Source organism: Aquarana catesbeiana, linkage group LG02 (assembly GCF_042186555.1).
Source record: "Aquarana catesbeiana isolate 2022-GZ linkage group LG02, ASM4218655v1, whole genome shotgun sequence".
NCBI classification, from domain to species: domain Eukaryota; kingdom Metazoa; phylum Chordata; class Amphibia; order Anura; family Ranidae; genus Aquarana; species Aquarana catesbeiana.
In genome coordinates, this window is record NC_133325.1 from 162,527,370 (window position 1) to 162,540,266 (window position 12,897).

General features: G+C 43.0%; 1 protein-coding gene across 2 annotated transcripts in view; it reads left to right on the forward strand.

The window, feature by feature from the left end:
• CSRNP2 (cysteine and serine rich nuclear protein 2) overlaps positions 1-12,897 on the forward strand; it is an 88,228-nt gene that overhangs the window by 38,505 nt on the left and 36,826 nt on the right. The window contains exon 1 of one of the 2 annotated variants that reach the window (XM_073613713.1): positions 6,691-6,827. The exons of the other annotated variant lie outside the window; for it this stretch is intronic. The gene's annotated coding sequence lies outside the window, so the exon portion shown is untranslated. Of the gene's footprint in view, positions 1-6,690; positions 6,828-12,897 lie in introns of those variants that run through there. 2 annotated transcript variants of the gene reach the window in all.

Here is a 12,897-nt window from a genome sequence, read left to right on the forward strand (position 1 = left end):
GTGACGAGGCAAATTATGAAATCTCAAAATGCAGCGCACATTCTCTTCTTCTTTAACTAGTTGCCGACCGCTGCACGACGATGTACGTCGGCAGAATGGCACGGGCAGGCAAAAGGACTTACAGTTACATCCTTGCCTGCCCGCGGGTGGGGGGTCCGATCGGACCCCCCCCCCGGTGCCTGCGGCGGTCAGCAAATCTTCCCCAGCGATCGGAGGTGAGGGGGAGGCCATCCATTCGTGGCCCCCCCCCTCGCGATCGCTCCCAGCCAATGGGATCATTTCCCTGCCTCTGTATTGTACACAGAGGCAGAGGAAATTATGTCATCTCTCCTCGGCTCTGCATTTTCCGTTCCGGCGCCAAGGAGAGAAGACTGTAATGTGAGTGCACAACACACACACCTACAGTAGAACATGCCAGGCATACATTACACCCCAGTTAGTGTGGTAGGGCAGTTAGTGTTAGCCCCCTTTAGGTCTAGGATACCCCCCCTAACACCCCCAATAAAGTTTTAACCCCTTGATCACCCCCCGTCACCAGTGTCGCTAAGCGATCATATTTCTGATCGCTGTTTTAGTGTCACTGGTGACGCTAGTTAGGGAGGTAAATATTTAGGTTCGCCGTCAGCATTTTATAGCGACAGGGACCCCCATATACTACCTAATAAAGGTTTTAACCCCTTGATTGCCCCCTAGTTAACCCTTTCACCACTAATCACCGTATAACTGTTACGGGTGACACTGGTTAGTTAGTTTATTTTTTATAGTGTCAGGGAACCCGCCGTTTATTACCGAATAAAGGCTTAGCCCCCTGATCACCCGGCGGTCATATGCGTCGGCCAAGGCAGTGTCAGATTAGCGCCAGTACCGCTAACACCCATGCACGCAGCATACGCCTCCCTTAGTGGTATAGTATCTGAACGGATCAATATCTGATCCAATCAGATCTATACTAGCATCCCCAGCAGTTTAGGGTTCCCAAAAACGCAGTGTTAGCGGGATCAGCCCAGATACCTGCTAGCACCTGCGTTTTGCTCCTCCGCCCAGCCCAGCCCACCCAAGTACAGTATCAATCGATCACTGTCACTTACAAAACACTAAGCGCATAACTGCAGCAGAGTCAGGCCTGATCCCTGCGATCACTAACAGTTTTTTGGTAGCGTTTTGGTGAACTGGCAAGCACCAGCCCCAGGCAGCGTCAGGTTAGCACCAGTACCGCTAACACCCACGCACGCACCATACACCTCCCTTAGTGGTATAGTATCTGATCCGATCAGATCTATACTAGCATCCCCATCAGTTTAGGATTCCCAAAAACGCAGTGTTAGCGGGATCAGCCCAGATACCTTCTAGCATCTGCGTTTTGCCCCTCCGCCCGGCCCAGCCCAGCCCACCCAAGTGCAGTATCGATCGATCACTGTCACTTACAAAATACTAAACACATAACTGCAGTGTTCGCAGAGTCAGGCCTGATCCCTGCGATCGCTAACAGTTTTTTTGGTAGCGTTTTGGTGAACTGGCAAGCACCAGCGGCCTAGTACACCCCGGTCATAGTCAAACCAGCACTGCAGTAACACTTGGTGACGTGGCAAGTCCCATAAGTGCAGTTCAAGCTGGTGAGGTGGCAAGCTTAAGTAGTGTCCCGCTGCCCTCCAAGAAGAAGACAAACACAGGCCCGTCGTGCCCATAATGCTCTTCCTGCTGCATTCACCAATCCTATTAATTGGGAACCCACCACTTCTGCAGCGCCCGTACTTCCCCCATTCACATCCCCAACCAAATGCAGTCGGGTGCATGAGAGGCATTTTCTTTATGTCCTCCCGAGTACCCCTACCCAGCGAACCCCCCCAAAAAAGATGTTGTGTCTGCAGCAAGCGCGGATATAGGCGTGACACCCGCTATTATTGTCCCTCCTGTCCTGACAATCCTGGTCTTTGCATTGGTGAATGTTTTGAACGCTACCATGCACTAGTTGAGTATTAGCTTAGGGTACAGCATTGCACAGACTAGGCACACTTTCACAGGGTCTCCCAAGATGACATCGCATTTTGAGAGAACCAAACCTGGAACCGGTTACAGTTATAAAAGTTAGTTACAAAAAAAAGTGTAAAAAAAAATAAATATATATATATATAAAATAAAAAAAAAAATAGTTGTCGTTTTATTGTTCTCTCTCTCTCTATTCTCTCTCTATTGTTCTGCTCTTTTTTACTGTATTCTATTCTGCAATGTTTTATTGTTATTATGTTTTATCACGTTTGCTTTTCAGGTATGCAATTTTTTTATACTTTACCGTTTACTGTGTTTTATTGTTAACCATTTTTTTGTCTTCAGGTACGCCATTCACGACTTTGAGTGGTTATACCAGAATGATGCCTGCAGGTTTAGGTATCATCTTGGTATCATTCCTTTCAACCAGCGGTTGGCTTTCATGTAAAAGCAATCCTAGCAGCTAATTAGCCTCTAGACTGCTTTTACAAGCAGTGGGAGGGAATGCCCCCCCCCCATCTTCCGTGTTTTTCTCTGGCTCTCCTGTCTCAACAGGGAACCTGAGAATGCAGCCGGTGATTCAGCCAGCTGACCATAGAGCGGATCAGAGACCAGAGTGGCTCCAAACATCTCTATGGCCTAAGAAACCAGAAGCTACGAGCATTTCATGACTTAGATTTCGCCGGATGTAAACAGCGCCATTGGGAAAGCATTTTATCACACCGATCTTGGTGTGGTCATTTGCTTTGAGGGCAGAGGAGAGATCTAAGGTCTAATAGACCCCAATTTTTTCAAAAAAGAGTACCTGTCACTACCTATTGCTATCATAGGGGATATTTACATTCCCTGAGATAACAATAAAAATAAGATAAAAAAGCAAAAAAATAATATATAAAAAAAAAAAAGCACCCCTGTGCTCTCGCGCTAAGGCGAACGCAAGCGTTGGTTTGGCGTTAAATGTAAACAGCAATTGCACCATGCATGTGAGGTATCACCGCGAAGGTCAGATCGAGGGCAGTAATTTTAGCAGTAGACCTCCTCTATAAATCTAAAGTGGTAACCTGTAAAGGCTTTTAAAGGCTTTTAAAAATGTATTTATTTTGTTGCCACTGCACGTTTGTGCGCAATTTTAAAGCATGTCATGTTTGGTATCCATGTACTCGGCCTAAGATCATCTTTTTTATGTCATCAAACATTTGGGCAATATAGTGTGTTTTAGTGCATTAAAATTTAAAAAAGTGTGTTTTTTCCCCAAAAATTTGCGTTTGAAAAATCGCTGCACAAATACTGTGTGGAAATAAAAAAAAAAAATGAAACACCCACCATTTAGGGCATTTGCTTTAAAAAAATATATATAATGTTTGGGGGTTCAAAGTAATTTTCTTGCAAAAAAAATAATTTTTTCATGTAAACAAAAAGTGTCAGAAAGGGCTTTGTCTTCAAGTGGTTAGAAGAGTGGGTGATGTGTGACATAAGCTTCTAAATGTTGTGCATAAAATGCCAAGACAGTTCAAACCCCCTTCCAAATGACCCCATTTTGGAAAGTAGACACCCCAAGCTATTTGCTGAGAGGCATGTCGAGTCCATGGAATATTTTATATTGTGACACAAGTTGCGGGAAAGAGACAAATTTTTTTTTTTTTTTTGCACAAAGTTGTCACTAAATGATATATTGCTCAAACATGCCATGGGAATATGTGAAATTACACCCCAAAATACATGAGTATTTTTTGTGGGGGGTTTGTGCCACCTGGGCATTCCATGGCCTCTGAAACTGTGATAGGCAGTGAAGAGTGAAATAAAAAATTTACACCCTTAGAAATCCTGAAGGCAGAGATTGGTTTTCGGGGCCCCGTACGCAGCTAGGCTTCCAAAAAGTCCCACACATGTGGTATCACCATACTCAGGAGAAGCAGCTAAATGTATTTTGGGTTGCAATTCCACATATGCCCATGGCCTGTGTGAGCAATATATAATTTAGTGACAACTTTGTGCAAAAAAAAAAAAAAAAATTGTCACTTTCCCTCAACTTGTGTCAAAATATAAAATATTCCATGGACTCAACATGCCTCTCAGCAAATAGCTTGGGGTGTCTACTTTCCAAAATGGGGTCATTTGGGGGGGGGGGGGTTGTGCCATCTGGGCATTTTATGGGCTTCAAAACTGTGATAGGTAGTGAGGAGTGAAATCAAAAATTTACGCCCTTAGAAATCCTGAAGGCGGTGATTGGTTTTCGGGGCCCCGTACGCGGCTAGGCTCCCAAAAAGTCCCACACATGTGGTATCCCCGTACTCAGGAGAAGCAGCTGAATGTATTTTGGGGTGCAATTCCACATATGCCCATGGCCTGTGTGAGCAATATATCATTTAGTGACAACTTTTTGTAATTTTTTTTTTTTTTTGTCATTATTCAATCACTTGGGACAAAAAAAAAATATTCAATGGGCTCAACATGCCTCTCAGCAATTTCCTTGGGGTGTCTACTTTCCAAAATGGGGTCATTTGGGGGGGGGGGGGGGGGGTTGTACTGCCCTACCATTTTAGCACCTCAAGAAATGACATAGGCAGTCATAAACTAAAAGCTGTGTAAATTCCAGAAAATGTACCCTTGCTTGTAGACGCTATAACTTTTGCGCAAACCAATAAATATACACTTATTGACATTTTTTTACCAAAGACATGTGGCCAAATACATTTTGGCCTAAATGTATGACTAAAATTGAGTTTATTGGATTTTTTTTATAACAAAAAGTAGAAAATATCTTTTTTTTTCAAAATTTTCGGTCTTTTTCCGTTTATAGCGCAAAAAATAAAAACGGCAGAGGTGATCAAATACCATCAAAAGAAAGCTCTATTTGTGGGAAGAAAAGGACACAAATTTCATTTGGGTACAGCATTGCATGACTGCGCAATTAGCAGTTAAAGCGACGCAGTGCCAAATTGTAAAAAGTGCTCTGGTCAGGAAGGGGGTAAATCCTTCCGGGGCTGAAGTGGTTAATGGGATAATAATGAAGCTACTATGTTGGTGTCCCTTGTTAATTTTACACTGTATTTTTTTTAAATGTAACTGCCTACTCCCAAACTGTCATTTGAAGTAAAACACATAGCCAAGTATTATTCTACACAATTTTTTTATTGTGCTTTAAAAAAAGAAAACAAATAAAATTAGACATGCTATCTGCCAATAGAACTTAACCAAAAAGTGCATTCTATGCATCCAGAAATATAGCAAATCATTATTATTCAACCAAAAAATAAAAAAATAAAAGCCTCATGCATGTGTCCTGCTTCTTAATATAGGGGGTCAGCAATGCCAAGAGTTGGTGAAAGCAGGGGTCTGTCATCCGGAGATAATTCCGAAAATCATCTGAATTATTCTCCTGGAGCTCCCGCAGCAATGGCATATGACATAATTGGTCACGATTAATAAAGAAACCAATTTTTGGTCCAAGAGCTCTTCCTGGCAATGGCATATGACATAATTGGTCCTGTTCCTGGACTGGACTTGGGTCGAAGCAATAACTCCAAGGCCAATAATCAATAACACATGGCTGGTTGACGAACGGCCATTCAGAAACTAAATGAAACCAAACTTCTACTAACATGAAATTAGCAGAAGGATCCCAAAGGGTGGCGCTAAAGAGCTGAAAAACCACGTAGTATGTCACTACGTTCGTGTTTGTTGGCCGTCAATTCCTTGCCATTTTGTATGCAAGACAAAATCCAGGCACACACCTTCGGACAAAAGTCATAGGTTTTGTCTGCAGAATATCCGATCTTGTGTACGGGGCTTTAGGCCCCTTTCACACCAGCGAACAGATCGGGTCTGCCTGTCAGTTTTTCAGGTAGACCCGATCGGACCACCCATTGTCCTCTATGGGGCGGCGGATGTCAACGGACATGTTTCTGCTGACACCCACTAGGCATCCGATTCGACAGAATTCGATGAAAACAGACGAACGGCCATACGTTCGCCATCTGTCCATCGGATTGGATGACAGTTGGATGGAAACGGACATGCAGTCCGTTTCCATCTGACCGCCCCATAGAGGGGTATGTGTCCGTGTCATCTGCCTGCTCGACAGTAATCATCGGAGAGATCTCCCACTGAACAGGTGGATTCTGCTTGGACAGATCCGCCCCATGTGAAAGGGGCCTACTACAGGAGGTGTGTTACCGGCCAGATCACCAGGTGAAAACTGAGGGGAAAAGCCTAAAAAAGAAAATGAATGCTGCTACCACATCTAATGATTGTTGAGCTGCAATATATAACCTTTTTGGTTTTAGGTTCAACGCCATTTTAATTTTGTAGACTACACTGGCTGGCTGCCAACTTGTTCTGCATCGTTACTCATAGTATTAAAGCCAGAGACAGCTAGGCCCCTCGCATGTTTAAAAGGAGGTCAACAGTGGTCACCTACTTCTCAGCACAGGTTTTCTGATATCTTTCTGTCAATACACTATAACATGGTCTGCGTGCAGTCTGATTTGTTGCCAAGGAGCCGGTTAATTAATTTCCTTAGACCCAGGCAGTAGGGACCTTTCATCTTCATCAAAATATTATTTCCACTCAGTATGTGAAGGTGTAGTAAGGAGGCAGTGATGTGAATTCTATTTTCCCCCTCACTATGAGCCCCCCTTCAGGATTATCTGTTGCTGGGCATGCCAGCCTACGCTGCTGTTATTGGATGCAGTCACTCAGTGTTACATAATTTTGCTAATTCTACTTTCCCCGCCTGCTTAACATCACGAGAGGAGACGCATGCTGGATTCGAGCAACACTGCTCCGCGTTTCCCTTCTGAGATGTGGCGTATCCCTCTGTACAGTGAGCAGCCAGCAAGGTACAGTTTCAATGCACTCCTAAATAGATGATCTATAGGCTACTGTATTGTATATTTCCAATGTACATTCTCTTGTCTTAAATTGTATTGTAACTGCAATATCTCACATTATTGTGTAAAGGGCTGCGCAAGCTTGTTGCTACATAAATCCTTTAGAATAATAATCTAGACAGCGCAGATTGTTGACCATATACTATGCTGGCTAGCTTTGATTTCTCACCATTATAGGTTTTATGTAAATTAAACACAAATAATGAATTTAGGAAAACCTATACTATAGTGTGGAGGCTGCCAGATTTCTGCTTCTGAAGTTGCTAGTTTCCGGGCAGTCAAGCTGATGTGACATAGACCTTTAGGTCTGATATGCTTATGGATTCCAATAAAGGGTGATGTTTTATCTTGCGTAAAGATGTATATCCTCTTGCAAGTTTAATGCTGATCTGTCAACTTCAGTCCTCAGCTTGCTTCATGCTTTGTTATGCTCAGTGATGGGTACTGAAGCCTGACATGGCCAGGCAGCTAGTGGTTGCTTAGGTTTAGTGATAGCAACCCTCCTATTCTTTCATTACATGTTTACTTTAAAGCCCATTTGCAGGGAAAGATGAAATTTAAATGGTACATTGTGCATCATGTACCTTACTTTTGAGTCTTGATTCCAAACACCTCTTCCTTAGCCATCCCACCGTGTAATGGATCACAATCTTGGTTTCCTTTATAAGCCAAGCTTATTTCCTGCCCTGGGGAGCAGATATTTTCCCCTGCTCTTTTATCTTCTTGAGCACTGGTCCCCTCACCACCCATATGAGTTCTCCTGTCTCCAAAGCCTATGAGAGAGGACATGTCACCTTCACAATAATGGGGTGTCCACATCATAAAGGCTGTGACATGTACATCTGAAGCAGGACCCCAGGAAGTGGAATGGAAATAAAGATCAGCACTTGATCTTGACTTCAGGTAAGTAAAATGAGCATTTAGATCTTTTTTCCTTGCACTAAGGTAAAATTCACTTTCTAAAGCACAATGGGACCTGGCAAGGTTGTCCCTAATCCCCCGTTGATATTCATACTGACACGAGAGCCCTTTCTTCGCAGAATTAGGGACCATCCTGATATCGCCAACCCCTCTTTATGGACACCATTTGATTTGAATATCACAGCATATGCTGATGTTCTTCTCTTCTTCATCGTGAACTCTATGATATTGCTTCCAAACCTTTTGACAGACAAAAATAGTTCACTCTAGTTTCCACATACATTTCCAGAAGTCAGGCGCATTAAACATCTCTTTACCTGAATACTCCATTGGGCACTTTAAGACTAACTTTCCATTTAAATGGGTAATGGCACATATTGGATACCTGGGCACCAATCTGTCCAGGAATCTAGGTGACGCTTTTGAGAATAACTCCCCTCACCCCCCCTTACTTTCAGTGATCAAATGGAACAACTGGCACAGACACCTTCTCATTGTTAGGCAGATGCTTTATTAATAAAATAAACAATATGCCTTGCTTTACTGTACCTCCTGCAAGTTCATATCTCTAATTCATTTCTTAGAGGCGTCAGTACAACATTCTTACATTTTTTTTTTTTTTTAATGGGACCTAAAACCATTACATTTGCCCCAGTCAATCCTGCGCCTAATAAAACTACAGGGATGCAGGGCGCTCCCAGATGTCGCTTCCTCCCAGGACACGTGCTAGTTAGGTATGGTCACTGAATGGTGCAAACAATGGCATTCTGCTATTGACTCTCCCCTGGTGCCCGACTGGGATTCCTTTTGCCTCAGTTTACACTCTACCATTGGTAAGATCTGGTGCATTTGCTCTAAAGTGTTCAAGAGCAAATAGATTTTTCCACACTACTCCCCGTTCTTCCCCATTTTAGGAAACTTCTCATTCGGTCCAGGATTTTTGGACCTGAACTTCACGACACTAATGGCACTAATGACACATGTTTGTTTCAAGCTAGACATATTTGACCTTCTGAAATATAATACAATTTTCCTACTTGTTGGCCTCTCTCGCCTTAGTGTCATCTTTCACTTGTAAACTCACAGAATTTAAACGGCTGTGTGATGACCAGACGCCCCTGCACCACATAATCTCTCTGATGTACTATTTAAAGTGGTTCTAAAAGCTGAAGGTTTTTAAACTTCATGCATTCTATGCATAATGGTAAAAAACCTTCAGTATGCAGCTTCCCCCGCAGCCCCCCCAATACTTACCCAAGCCCAATTACAATCCAGCGATATGCACAAGTGCAGTTTCTCTTCCGGGTTCTTAGCCTCTTCATTGGCTGTGATGACAGCCAGTGTGGGTGCGGGGGGTGGGGCTGAGCCCTGTTATGTGAGTCTTATGAACACAGAGTGGGGGCTCGGGAGCGAGCACGCACAAGTGCCCCCATAGCAAGTGGCTTGCTATGGGGGCACTCGAAGAAGAGGAGGAGCCAGCAGTGCTGGAAGAAGAGGTACGGGGCTGCTCTGTGCAAAACCAATGCACAGAGCAGGTAAGTATAACCTGTTTCTTATTTTTTTTTAAATGTACCTTTTTAATATCACTTTAACTTAGCTCTCCCAAGGCGGATTTCAAACGACCATATATCTCCAACTGGAACGGGATCTTCACATTACGCTTTCAAGTAAACAGATTTGGGGATGCTCCTCTTCATGTACAAAATGTCAATATGTTTCAGATATCAAGAGTCAGGATTTACAATTTTGATCAGATGGTACCACACTCCCAATAGGGTTCATAGAATGTTTCCACAATGTACAGAGACATGCTGGAGATGTGAGGAAGTGGTAGGTGACATTCTACACACTTTTTGGTCATGTAGCAAGCGCCACACCACCTGGACGGAAGTGCATTGCATCACAAAGAAATTTACAGTCTATGAGATCCCTCAGGACCCAGCTTTTTTTCTGTTACAACATCATAAAATTCAAAGACAGACCTATAGACTTTCTATTGTTCTGCACTCAGTGCGTGCAGCAAAAATCTCTATTTCTTGGAAACGACGGCATGCACCCTCCATTTCTGGTTAGTAAAAATCGTGGAAATCAACGAAATGGGGGACATAATTGCAACAGAGACTAGAGGTGTGTGCACCCTGCAAGACTCAGTGGGGAGAGAAACAAGGTTTTACCCTTCCAAACCCCGCACCCACCCCCCCCCCTTTTTTTTTTTTTTGCTTTCGCCCTGTTCTTTACTCTGCTCTATTTGAATTTTTGTGTATGCAGAGGATTATACATGATATGCTGTATGTGGCAGTCACTTTTTTGTACTTTGCACTGCTACAATGGGTCCAGTGAATAGACATGACCATATTTCTCTCCATGGTTGTATGCTTTTATGATGTTGTGCCATTGGTCTTTTTTCCACCATGACGCATCAGTATGACCCAGAGTGGGTCTTTTTCATGTATACCCTTTGTACTTTGATATAGTGAAAATAAAAATAATGACTTGGGGGGGGTTCCATTTGCTTTACCAGATAGAAAATCTGTCTCCAAACTGCAGTCTGATCTTGCTGACTGACAGCACTTTACAGAGTACACGGAATAATTTCCATTGATATCTTCACCTTAAAACCCAACTTCCAGTACAATCTGACCAAATCAATGAAGTCCTAAAAAAAACTTTTTTTTTGTAGTGGTTTCTTTAATTACCTGTGTCGAATTCAGATAAGCTTGTGCAGAAATTGGTTGTTAACATTACAGCTGCCTTGCATCTACCTTTTTAAGGTAGCTCATGCCTTGTACTTTGCCAGCACTGTCCTCATTAGCCTCAATGTTCTTTGATGGAGCACGGGTTATTTTCAGTGTTAAATGGCAACCAGCATCAGTCAACCAACTTCCTGTGAACCCCCAGGGCATCAAGAATGTGCCCCCCTGGTATTATGTAATCATGAAGCCACGCTGGACCCATGGAATCATTCTGAAAAGAGCATCATGCAGTTGGGCAGAGGAAACCTGGAATAATGCACAAAGATTTTTGAAAAATAAAAAGGGGGCAGATGGGCATAAATTGGATAGGGAAGGCAGAACTGGAGATGGACTTTAAACATGTTTATTGTACCTTTTCAAAATCTCTGCTTTATATCATGCCCCAGCTTTCAGTGATCTTAAAACATTAGATAAAACGTCTAGCTAGAACTTCTGAATAGTAGCTGTTGGTGGCCTCTAAACAGGTGTTTCCTTTTCTGTGTATCTGTCGTATAACGGATTGAATAGGACAGGTGTTCAAAACAATAGCAGTATGCTAGAAGTATCTCTAAAGTTTTTTATTTTTTTAATTTTTTTTTTTGTGCAGTAACCCTTCGGGTAGTCATCCTGTTATTCGTCCGACCCGCTCCGATCCGAAAAGTGCGAAGACTGATCTGACCAAAAACTCTCTTCTTGCATTTTTTTTTCTTTTTTGTTTAACTAAAGTCATGTTTTAAAGGAAATCTATGGCCGCAGCTTTCTCTTTTATATTATAACATTGCATTGTAATACCAATACAAACAATAGTAGTTTTTGACAATCCAATATAAGGATACTTGAAAATTCTCCTTTCATGTTGTGAACTCTGCCTTCTGGCCATCTCTTTCCACAACGCTCTGCATTCCCTGCCTGCTTTGTAGCTTCTCCTCTGCTGTTTACTTTCAATTTCTAAAGACTACATATCCCATTGTACCTTGCTTCCTGCAAGCAGTGATCCCTGCACTGACTCCGCCTCCTGAAACTCCTTCTTTCAGCACCTCTGTAGTTCAGAAGGCACGCTCTGTGAAATGTGTGACACAGCAAGGCCTACTCACAGGGCATACTGACTATGTGTCACAAATTCAAGGCTGTAAATGTGTGGGGATCTTTACAAAGTAAGTTTACAAACTTCAAAATCATTCAGATTGTTAGGAGTAGTCTAGAAATAATTGAAATGCAATGTGGGAATAAATATGATTTTACACTTTGACCATAGATATGCTTTAACCACTTCCTGCCCGGCCTATAACAGAATGACGGCCGGGAGGTGGTTCTGTTATCCTGACTGGGTGTCATATGACGTCCAGCAGGATAACATGCCAGTGCGCGCCCACGGGGGCGCGCAGCGCGGCAATCTCGAGTGCATGTCATGCCAAGTCTGACATGCTGCATCTCCGATCATGATAAGAACCCCCTGACAGAGGCTTCTTACCACGTGATCAGCTGTGACCAATCACAGCTGATCATCGCAAGAACCAGGAAGTGCTGGTAAACGGCTATCCTCGGTTCGCGCTGACAGGGAGAGCCGATCGGCGGCTCTCCCTGTCGGGGGAGGGGGGGTCTGTGCTGATAATCAGCACATTGATTATCAGCACAGCCCCATCAGATGTGCCAATCAGTGCCCAGCAGTGCCTCAATAATAAAGTCTGCCAGTGCCCACCACAGTGCCAATCAGTGTCCATCACAGTGCCAATCAGTGCCCAGCATTAATACCTGTCAGTACCTGCCCAATCAGTGCCATCTATTCGTGTCCATCAATGCCACCTATCAGTGCCAATCAGTGCCACCTATCGGTGCCCATCAGTGCCGCCTATTGGTGCCCATCAATTCTACATATCAGTGCCACCTTATCAGTGCCCATCAGTCAAGGAGAAATAAAAATTTTATAACAGAAATGAAGAAAAAAATTTTTTTTCAAAAATGTTGGTCTTTTTTAGTTTAGCAAAAAATAAAAACCGCAGAGGTGATCAAATACCACCAAAAGAAAGCTCTAGTTGTGGGAAGAAAACTATAAAAATTTAGTTTGGGTATAGTGTTGTATGACCGCGCAATTGTCATTCAAAATGCGACAGCACCGAAAGCTCAAAATTGTCCTGGGCAGGAAGGGGTGAAAGTGCCCGGTATTGAAGTGGTTAAAAGATGATTCTTGATTGGTTGCTGTGGGTTAGTGTACTTTGCACATTATCAACACACTGTAATGGAAATCCTTTTCTGCAAATGTTCAAATTGTCAGAATTGGTCAAAAGGACCATCCAAGGACATATTCATATCATTAGGAAGGATAAATACTTTTTTAGAAAGGGTTAGGAAAAGTTGAATGACTAGCC